The following is a 12,086-nucleotide window of genomic DNA, read 5'->3' as shown; positions in this document are numbered from 1 at the left end:
TAAACGTAAAAATTTTAATTCAAAATTTTTTGAATTAAATTCGAATGCGTTGGTGCATTATCTTGGGGATTTTTCCGCTGCGCACTCTAAAGGTTAGGTTCTGGTATCTTTAGCTTTACCGGAGATTTCGTACATATGTACATCTATCTTGCGGGTGTTGATGCGTAAATAGTCCCAAAAAAATTGGGGACTAGACAGATCCATAAATTTAGAAGCTAAAAAAAAACGCTCGGAAAAGATGAAGGTATAATAAAGAACCTTGACTTGGCAGTAATTCCTGAGAAAAAAAGTGGAGGAAAGTGTAATCTAATGTCAGTATAAGCAATCGTTCAATGCATTATTTTGGCTATATTAAAAGGATAAACTTGGAAGAAGAACTTTTAAAATTTCAAGCACTTTTAAACATACTTTGGGGAATTATTTTGATGTTTACATAAAATGGATTGCCTTATGTGTGATTTATGAGTTTTGCGGACAACTGCGTTGCAAGGACGAAGAGGAGTGCAAGTAATTTGATCTTAGATTAAGTATAACATAAGCACAGAGTGAACAGTGGTCGATATAAGAAGATTGGAGCCAGAATTATTAAAGTAAAAAATTACAATAATTGAATACATGAAAACTACACGTATATAAATAGTTAGGCCGATTCAGTGACGCAAAAATTTTAGCCATTGGAAAACTAAGGTGCGATAAGAAACTTTCATTCACTTCCTCCATAGATTAAGAGTTGCTTTCCAAAATTTGGAATATTTCGGATTCCAGAGAGATGTCATAGACGCAGAATTAAGATGTAAAACGATGCGTTCATTCTCTGCTTGAGTTTTGTTTATCTTTCATAGATAATAAAACGGATTCGAGTTGCAATAACATTGCTGCCGCTCTTCAGTGCAAATTATTCCTTTAAAAAAAACAAGTGTTCCAGAGTATATGAAGGAAATGTTGGGTCTGCTTTAGGTATATCAAACAAATGTGGAAACGTTCCAGTTAGTGCATAAGATTGTTTATTTTCAAAGGTTTTTAATTATGGACGATAATCATGTCCTAGCAGCAAGTCGCAGGCTAAAAAACCTCATTTCCGTAGAAAAATTACTGGTTCAAAGAGATTAACATGATAATGATGAATGCACTTAATCCTTAGCAGACGGTGGTCGACAATCAGTTGCAAGTGCTCAACAGCTCTTCCAGAAAGCAAGGACCAGGTGCCATGACAATGATTGATAAATTCGGCCAGCTAACAACCACTGTGAAAACACGGCTGATGGAGTGGTCAACCTATTTATTATCTGGAAATGTTCATAATTCACATATCAACTCATTGAAGGTCTCCAAATTTTTTTCGAGTTCATCCACAGCTTTAGCTTCAAGCTTTAAGTCTGAAGCCTTCAACTCCTTCATGCTTTAAGTCAATTACTCCAGAAATCCTTAATTCACTGATTTAGTGCCAGTATCCGCATCTGCAAGTTTCTAATGCGAAAAACTTCGACGTATCCGAGAATAATTAGAGAACAAAAATATGATGAATAGCACATCCATGACTTCCAGGTAGTGCGGACTACACACTTAAGTCTGTGGTTGGAATCACTGATCAGAACGTGTTCAAAACTTTCTGCAGATCATTACCACGTTGGAAACGATTGGGCGTAAATTGAGCAAGAATAATCACATTCGCAGCCATTACTACGCTAAATTTACCACCCTCAATGACAGTTTTCAATGTGAAGAAATGAACAATTGGTGTATATAAAAAGTCGGAAACGCCTCACTGAACACATGCGACGAATAACCACATGACGTATGCAAAAACAACTAGAGGAAATGAGCAACGAGCACATTATCGTCAAATAATGCGCCACTATTCACTTAGATTCCGAAAATTTCAAAAAAGCATACGTGGCATCGCAGTGCAAGGCGATATTCGATAAAATCTAAACGAAATGTGTGTCGCTAAGAAACCTAGCCGTGGACGAGATATACCGGAAACTGAATCGAAAGAGCGACCGCTTTTGTGCCTGTGAGTTCGTTGGTCTACACTCTTGAGGTGGACCACTACGATAGGGCTCAGATTTCTCGCGCCTTTCTCGAGTTCAAGAAGTCCATATTACCGACGAACGCCCTCTGCAAATATACCACTCATTACACCAAAGCAAATGGGGAAGAGCTCCATCATCAAATGGGGATCAATCTACTCGCACCTCAAGGGAAACGAAGAGAGAACGGCTCATTAATTTGAGAATCACAAAAACCTCCCTCATTTTTTTCCAGCTCCACTGTGAGGATTTGCTGGTTTCGGACAGACTCAGCACACACGGAAGAATTAGCAAATTTCACCTAACCGAGTTCATTTTGTCGAGTTAAAGTAATCTACTTGGGACCAATACAAACTTGAACGTAACCACATCTAGTCAATATTTTTCAGAAGAATTCATTTGTAATTTTTCCTTAAGTGCTTTTTTTTTCAGAGCTGTTGTCATCCGTCTCTCCCAAACTCACGCAAAAGAACTTCCACTGCTTCATCATAGTAGTTTTTATTCCAACTCCTCAAAGTCTTCGATAACGAAAGTTTGGATGACCATTTCAATTTTAAGATAGAAAACGTAGAACAAAAAACCTAAAACATGGAATAAAAAAACCATAGATAAAAACATAGAACATAGAAAACGTGTATGAAATAAGGTTTCTGCCAAAAACTTTGTTGTATTATAATTATCATATACTCCTACTACCTGCATATTCCTCGGATACTTTTCAAAAGAGATCCGAGCAGGTCAAAGCGAGCAAAATTGCTTGAAATCATCCACTTGGTCGCTTTTCCTTAACGACTGCTTCAATTTGACGAAGCTTTTACAAGGAGAGTGCAGCAATAACTGTTTGATTTTTGAGAAACAGTCCAGATTAAAATCTTTACAAATCCGCATGAACCCATCGGACAACTTAGCGGTGATATCTGATAGACGGGCTCATACAACAAATGGAGATGGAAAGGAATGCAATGCAAGATGTTGCTTCTTCCAGGCCTCAGCGGAAGATTATTAGACGAGAAACAAAATATTTTCAAAGTATTCTTTTCTGCTCTTAGATTGTTAGGATTGTTCATCGTTTGCAGTCTGTTCCAAAAACTAGTTGCATCGCTAACTTTCGAGCTTGAAACCCTTTCTTTTGTTGATACCATCCCACCGATTTGCGTGCAATAAAAATAATCGAGAATTATTTGCCTTCGTAATTGAGGAAAAAATCATTAAATATAAGCTAATGGTACATTTGTGGAATGGAAATACGGCAAAACACTGCGAAAACGCCTAATTTTGAGGCATTCAGTAGTTGTATGATACCTAATTTCAAAAGAAAAATAGAGAATTCACTGGCCTAGGCGACGATTTCTGATTCCAGGAATATTTAGAGGGAATATTTAAATACGAATGCAACCGAAAACAATGTGCAACCCTATTAGGAAAACCAGTAAATTGCGGTAAACAGAACTTAAGTGCCCAGGTTTTTTTAAAGATGTTCGAACAACTGAAGGGTCATCCTTAATGGAACTGTGCAGTTAAACCGGATAATTTGATGTGTTTATGTGACAAATAAGGTTGAATCCACTGCACACTTTAATTTTCTACCAAGAAATCAAGCATATATATATATATATATATATATATATATATATATATATATATCGGCACATTTACTTTTCACGGGTTATTTGAACTAGCATCCATTTTTGAAGAAAAAGTTGTTAAGAAATGAAGAAAATTGAATCAGTGATCATTACTCCCAGCAGTACTGTACTTAAGCGATCCATTAATGGTCTCAAGACCGAGAAATGAATTTCTTGATGATTTAAAAAACAAGAGTTATAAAATAATACTCATCAAGGAAGTAATGATAATTAATTGCGATATTTCCTATGTTGGTAGTTCTCTAAATCTTTTTTTTTTCCAAAATAACTCTTTAACAGAGAGTTTGACATACTCTATAAACTACCTGTTTAGTGTTATTAAATATTAAGAATGGGTAGTTCCTGCAACAGAATGCGAGCATACTTTTATTTAACATTATGATTATTTGTTTATTATTTGACATTTATTCCATTAATTGACCACAGGACGGTATTTAGAGGAAACTGTAATGAAGAAAGAGTAGCCGGTACCAGATAGAACAACATTTGTTGGATTTTCACAATAATTTTACTGGAGTACAAAAAAGGCTATTTTTGATGCAGTCAAATTTTCTACAAAGGTGCTAATGTGTAGATTTGTCGGTAAGTGATTTTAGAACCATGAATCCAGATCAATAGTCAAAATTTTCCAGCTTAAACGTCCTAACAAAACCACATACAAGTTTTCGAGATGACTTTTTATTCAGATTTCTTGTTTTAAGAGTGAGCGCCCAAAAATAACGCTGAATGTTGAAAAACAACACCACTTTTTAAAGTAAACAACAAAAAAGAATATAGTTAGAAATTGCAAGTTAAACTAGAGAAAATACGGAAGAAGGTTGTATGACATTGGCATAAGAAGTTTGCATCAGTTGTCTCCTTGGTGTTGTGTGAAAAATCTTCGATTAAGTGTTGAGATAGGCATCGGAGACCGAGCGAAGACACGACCCAAACATTTTTGCTCAACATTGAATGAATGCAGCGATGAATAAGAATGAATGCACTCAGCCCTCACGTTTTTTTTCGGTCATTTGGATTGCAGAGTTCCTTAATTGCATCTCATCACGAAAGTAAATGAGATGAAAAATAATGGAACGAAAATGTAGCTTTTTTTACTCGAAAAAATAGACGTGTTCCTACAAGATGAAAAGCGTCTTTCAAAAATTCTATGAAACATGAGCTGTGTACAATGATTTCCCTATCGGAACATTATTCAGTCAAATTTTTAAAGTTATATTACTTCGAAAAGATCTAAAAAATTGCTAGAAAATAAACCCACATTGAAAGTAAAAGGGGTGTTCCAGGTACTCCGCATTTGTAGAGAGGGTCGCCAATTTTCAAGAAAAAAAAATGATGGAAAAAGCAGTCTCCTTCGGAATGCGCCTGACTTATTCGGGAACTGAATCAATTTCTGTGAGCACAAGGTTACTCTGCGAAATGAATACACAACAAAAACTGTGTTTCATAGGATGCTATTGCAACATCCACAAACTTTTTTCAGTGAAAATGAATAGCCCTAACGTTTCGAATATTGTGGATTTGTAATCGAATGCTACAGTACGTACGCAACTACTGACACCTTATTACTTGCAACTAATTAGAAATGTAAGATCAAATGCAAATTATAAGTGTCAGATAAAGTTCATCTCAAATGACACAAGAAGAACGTTTGATCATCTCCTATATCACGGTTTAGGAATGTAACAGGAAATACAAATTAGAAAAGAATAACGCGGAAAAAAACCAGACTACATTTACTTAACGTCAAAGATCGTGGAAAATTCCGAAAAAAGCTGTAGAAATTCGCTCAGCAGGTTGTGCCATGGAAATGTTAGGTTACACGTCTAACCAAAAACAAAAAAAAAAGTTTCTATCTGAAACAAGATCTTAAATATTTTATGATCAGGTTCGAGTTATAGACACTCTTATGTTCAGTCACTGATAGTTATCTATACACGATGAAAGGGAGCGGCATTACTGCCGTAACGCCCACGCTTTCTATGCCTGACATGTGCAAATCGTGTACGTTACAACAGTTATGTCTACACATTTCTTCTTCCATTTATTTTGGCTCTTATAAGATACTTATCACGGTCGTTCAAGCAAAAGTAGGTACTTTCAAGACATTTTAGTGGATAAATCCGAAATTTTATCCTATAATAAATCTTTTTCCTCCACTAATCCTACAAATTTCACAAACATTGTATAAATTCTAACATAACTTTCAAAATCTATGAAAATGCACCAATTTACTTCTTTCAGAAACAAAAATCTACTAACTTTATCGAAAGATGCAGGAAAAAAATTAAATAATAGAAAATAGATATTCAGAAAAGAAGTAAAAAAATATCTGAGAATCATGTATGAATGCCTTCCAACATATTTGGTTGATGTATGAAAAATGTTGATTTTTTAAAAATTTGAACTCGGACACAGAAAAAAGGAGTTTAACATTATGTAGCACGTCATTTGGAGGAGTACACAATCCCTCTACAGAAGAGTGTTTTTAGTTTATTATGCTGATTTAGTTTTCTTTTTGATTTTCAGATCAATGAGTTGCAAGGATTTTGTCCATGAACAATATGAATATGTAGAAATTGGATGAGAGTGTGGAAGAAACAAGGAAAAGGTAATGGAAGAAGTAAGGTTTGAGCGAAATTCGAGAGTAACCGACTGACGCGGCAACAGCCCATCAATAATCAATAATCAGTAGGTCAAACGCTGCTTCATGTGTGTCGCAAAGTCATCAAATACTACCAAAAACCAGGAGTATTCCTGGTAAAGAAATCACCACTTAGGATTGACGTTTAAATTCATTTAGAATCATGTGAACGTTCGTTAACTGGTGGTTGAATATTCGAAATATGGTGAATTCGGAACCCCCTATCGATCGATGTCGTAGGTCAAGCGGCAGAACATTCGAGCGTTGTATTTGAATATAACTCTATAGCATAAAAGTCAGACCTTTTCTTTAGTGAGATTAGGTTGAAACATGGATGTCCATTCTAAATTTTCCAGAAAAAAAGGAGGAATTAACATATTACCTTAAGAGCTGCTATGGTAAGGGAAACAACAACTAAGGACAAACAAAAAGTAGCGCGAAAAATCGATTTTTACCATTTTTGAGGAACGATATTTAGGATTATATAACATAGAATAACTAATACATTATTTGTATATTAGTAGAAGAACAAAAATATAGAATTATTTAAGATAAATATAAGATAGAATTATATAGAATGGCAGCTATCATATTGCGCACATATCCTGATTCTCCTGACATCCTGAACGTTAACTGCCAAAAATCAGAGAAATGTGTTATGTGAAGTTATCACTATCAAAAACACCAAAAACACCTCAAAAATAGAAAAATTTTGGGTCCCATATGTTGGCCTGAAACTGAAGTCCAACTATTATTGTTGAAGTTTGGTCGGTCAAATCTCTTTTCAAAAATCCAAACATTTTCGGGAACAAATTGAGGCGATCGACATCAGAGTTTCAATAGCACTAATTGTTTGCCGCAATTCGTAGGATTTGAGATTTTTGGCTTTATGGAAAATAGATTATTTCTCGTATCGGACGGGAACGCCTGCTGTTTTCAATGTTCGTTTTAGGGAATAGGACTGTTCGAAGTACTTCAGGATCTTTTTCTGGAGTTAGAAGCATTACGAACATTTTGTGTTCACATTCATAAAAATCCACTGCTATCCTTAAATTAACTTATCTACTTGACTATTTGAGAACTTCGGAGTTATAAAGTAAAATGCCTAAGATCTTTTCCTTGACCAACTTGCTTTATTTTGTGATTCGTAACAAACACTCAGTTGGAGGAAAATACGAGGATTATAAATTACAAACGTCCATGAATGAGTAATCGGAACATATTCAATGTATGAAAGTTAATGGGAAAAGGAGTAATGTATTCAGTATGGGGGGAGGGAGCGAACGAACGATTACGGGCTTGCATAATACACCCCAATGAAGGATGTAAAGAAAAAAAAAGTGAGAATGAAAATATTTCCCTCAAAATTAAGCTTCAAAGAGAGGAAAAGAGTATATCTGTAGGTAATTAGAAAAAAGGTAAATTCGTTGGAAAAAGGTACCAGTAAGTTTTGGTTACATTAGTAAATCTACAGGAAAGAAAGGAGAAAATTTTTTTGTCATAGCAAAATAATAGTTATCACTGGGAGTAATGATAACACTAATAATAACACTAATAACAATAACAATAATAATAATAATAACAGTAATAATAATAGTAATAATAATAATAATAATAATAATAATAATAATAATAATAATAATAGTAATAAAAATAATGTGGCAGGCAATTAAAAATATATAGTTTAATCCGACATTTTTAGGAATTACATACATATATTGAGAAGAGGAAATCACTTTTCCTTATTTACGAAATAGAATATGTTAATAATGAAAGCATGAAAAAGGTAAGATAGAGTATGTGAGCATTTAAAACAAATAAAAATAAAATAAAAAATAAATAATTTAAAATAGAACAAAATGAAAGCTGGAAAGAAGCGGCATATCTCTTGTATTTTATAAAAGTATGGTGAGGAACTGCTTTACTAGAGTAAACAGTTTTCAGAAAGTTTTTATTAATAATTAATTAATAATTTTTCAGATTTATTTATTTATTATTTTATTTCTTCCATCAAAAATGTGTCATTTTTGCGTCAGAAGAACGTTCGAATAAAACAAAAAAGAAAAAATGAAAGGTGTATCCGATAAACAAGAGAAACATTGGACTATTTTTGAAATATAAAATAGGCGCCAGTCACCTTAAATATTTCGATAACACTCTTGTAATATTACTAATGTGTAATGTGAGGAAAAAATATGTAATTAAAAGAAAAATTTCCAAAAGCAGAAAATAATTTAAAAGCAGTGCTACGTAATGTCAGCTAGAGAGCTATTGTCTGGATCCTAGGAGGAAAGATGCATGTGGTTTGGAACACCAACATTGAATAATGAGCTTAAAAAACACTTAATCGTTTACTTGAATTCAGACCAGATGTTTTTTTTTGAAAAACGAACGTTTGGAGAATGCAAATTTTTGATGTTTTTAAAATATTATCAAATGTTTCAAGTTACTTCTGCTTACAAACATTCGTATCCAAATACCTCAGCACACTACACTCGTAAAAATAACCTTAGATTTTTTATGAAACGGTTTTCTCTTTATGAGCTTTTTTTACATTTTTTTACTAATCAGATACAAATGTTATAAATAGAGACGACACTAACTATTAGTGATAATGGTTAATGTACTTTTTTGAGTAAACTAGAAATTTCTAATACATAGATATTAAATAATTAATTAAACAAATAATTAAAACAAATAATATTACAAAAATATCTGCATCTAGTTCTTATTCTTCTAACGCCTACCAACGAAGAGTAGAAGTAGAAATTCAGGATGCCAGAGAAGAAAAGAAAATTAGGCAATTAACAAATTGTTTCAGGAACGATGATATCGATACAGACTGATGAAAATAGCAATAATCCGTAAAATCACTACTACAGAATCCATGAACTTCCCAATGTCCTCCGAAAAGGAACGGAGAAAACCGGTGAAAATTGAGTTCTACGACTGCGATCACGTCATCGTCGTCGAATAAAAACGAATTTGTTACGATTGGCTTCGATTTCATGCCTTTACGGGTACCATCATACAAATTTTCAGTGAACATTAGATGAATAAGGATTGAAATGTTTTATTTGTGTACAATTCAGGATTTTTTAACATAACAATGGTCTCCTTTTTATTCCACGAGCATAGTTGACCAACCAAGAAAAGCTTATATATCTAGGATGAGTGGAAACGAATGTAAATAGATAGGATTCACTGTAAGGACATCATTTTTTCCTAAAATATATGCTTAGAAGCTAACATAACCAGATAATTCCCATTTTTGTGGCAAACAAAAATCTCGTTATATGCAATTAATATGAATTGAACGAAAAGATAATCTTATTAATTATATTATCTTTATTAATTATATTTAACAATTATCTCTTGATTCTCTTTGATTATTATTAGTAATAGTTGTTTTTACTTCCCGCAAAAAAAAATTCTAATCTTAAAAGAGGTTTGAGAATGAGCAGATCTTCCTAAAGTTTCCAAAATGAATGAGAGCGTATTTCAAATGATTCAAATAATCGCAACTTTATGAGATAAACATATAAACAACGTTGAAGAAATCTCTGTCGAACGAGAATTCTCAAATGTTCAATGTAGTCTCTCATTTCTTCGATGAAAACCAGCAATTATCAATCAAAAGATTTTTTTTCAAAGTGAAGATAAATCAACAGAAACAGGAAATATGTGCTACAGGACAAACGAGCAGTTTTGAAGTGAGAATTGTTCTTTTATCAGAAAATTTTTGGAGATTATCAACGTTCAAATCGATAATCATTAGAAAATTTACTGTTTTTGAGGAAAATGTTAATGTGGAAATTTGCTGATGTTTACAAATAACTACGATAAGTGTTGTTAGTGAATGCGAGAAATTTACAGCGGATATAATTTTCGGGATGAATATTGGATATATATACTGACGTAGAAAATTATTAATTCATTCACATACACTAATGGGCTGAATCTGAGATATTTATACAGTAATATATGTAAAAAAAACTACTTCAGATGCGGTTTATTCCCAACAATTGTACTGTATGATCATGAATTATGACACACGATAATTATAGTAATTATATATTGAAAAAAAAGAAGATTGTAGGGAAAACTAGAAGAATGGGAGAAAAACCTGAGTTAAACATACACTCGAAGGTCATGTCTTATAATAAACAATAGTATTCACGAAGAATACAAAGGAGGGAGTCGAGTGATGGAATTTTTACACAAATGATCGAGTTTTTTTTAAGTGATGTTTGGCGACATAAAGCCGAGTTTTCTTCGTGGATCACATGAAACCCGCTCAGATAGTTGACAACATCAACATCTCATGTTTCAAATCATCCATGAAACTCTACAAAATGAATAGAAAAACCTAAGTCTGGCTAGCATCAGTATGGATACGATTTTTCTTCTGAGGATATCATTTTATTAGAATCAAAAATGATTCTGAAAAAGAATTCGATATGTTTGAGCAGATTCGGAAAAGCGATTCAGTAAAATACCAGAATTTTTCAGTCGCTTTGAGAATATGGCCTCTACGAAGGGCGATGTGGGCAACAAATGAGCCGGAAAAATAAGTATTCCGTGATTTCATGAAATAACAACGATTCTAAGTTCGGGTAGGAGATGAAACAGTTTTAAGCTATGACGACGGACACGATTTAGTCGCATACGGACCGGTTTCACCAACGGTCGATCACTTAATTAACGCCCATGGCGGCCCGAAGACGAATTTGCACACGAACGGATCGGTGTGGAGGGAAAAGGCGGAGACCGTCCTCGGTGCAAACATAAGGCGCTCACATCTCATCTCATTGTAGCATGAACAAGGACGACCATTAAAGTACGCGAACATCTCGAGTTTAAGGACAAGAGCTGACCTTACGTTCAATTTGCATCGAGGTTTTTTCTCTCCTCCCCCTCCGAACCTACAATAAATCGAAAAAAATCAGCGCATGTAGGATATTAAACTACTATACTACTATAAACTTAAACTATTATTCGAGGATAGCTCTCAGTTTCAAAAAAAAACCTATCCGTCTCTGCCTTTAATAATTTCCGTAAGAAATGCATGTTTATATCCGTAAAATAATTATCTCGTCATTTAGATGTCCTAGAAGGGCGAAGGAGAATCTATATTGCCTTCAATTTTCGTTTTTTTTCCCTTATTTTACACTCCTTTTCACTGGGCGCCTTCATCGGGGAAGGAAACAAATAAAACGCCTACGCGTTGTTGAATGAAAAGGATTTCTTTGCTAACTGGAACATTTCCGCTATAAACTTAAAGTAAAATTGTTATTGTTAAATAAAGGACCATCCGAGGATTTCCCTTTAATATTCGACTTCTCTCCGGGATCACAGAGAGCTCTACAAATATATGGATTGCAACAGTAAAGAAAAATAAAAGTTAATAAAGTTGAACAATGGCTAAGAATACTTCTATTTAAAAAAAAAAAACACGCACAGATATTTACTGTCGTAAGCAGCTCATATTCCTCAAAATTGATCGGGATTAGAACGACGTGCAACGAGGATATCGATGTCATGTCTGTACGAATATCGATTGGACTCGACAGATTTTCATTGACTTGGAGATCATTCTTATATGAACACGTACTGGATTTGTGGATCACTCAGAAATAATTTCAAAATTTGCTTTTTTCTTGTAATAGTTCATGCGCTCTAAAAACATGGAATAGTATGAAAATACGTAGCAATTGTCACACAATAATCACTTGTCAGTCCTTCTACACTTTTTTTTTGCGATATTTT

This window comes from Necator americanus, chromosome X, assembly GCF_031761385.1.
Source record: "Necator americanus strain Aroian chromosome X, whole genome shotgun sequence".
Lineage (NCBI taxonomy): Eukaryota > Metazoa > Nematoda > Chromadorea > Rhabditida > Ancylostomatidae > Necator > Necator americanus.
This window is presented reverse-complemented; position numbering follows the sequence as displayed.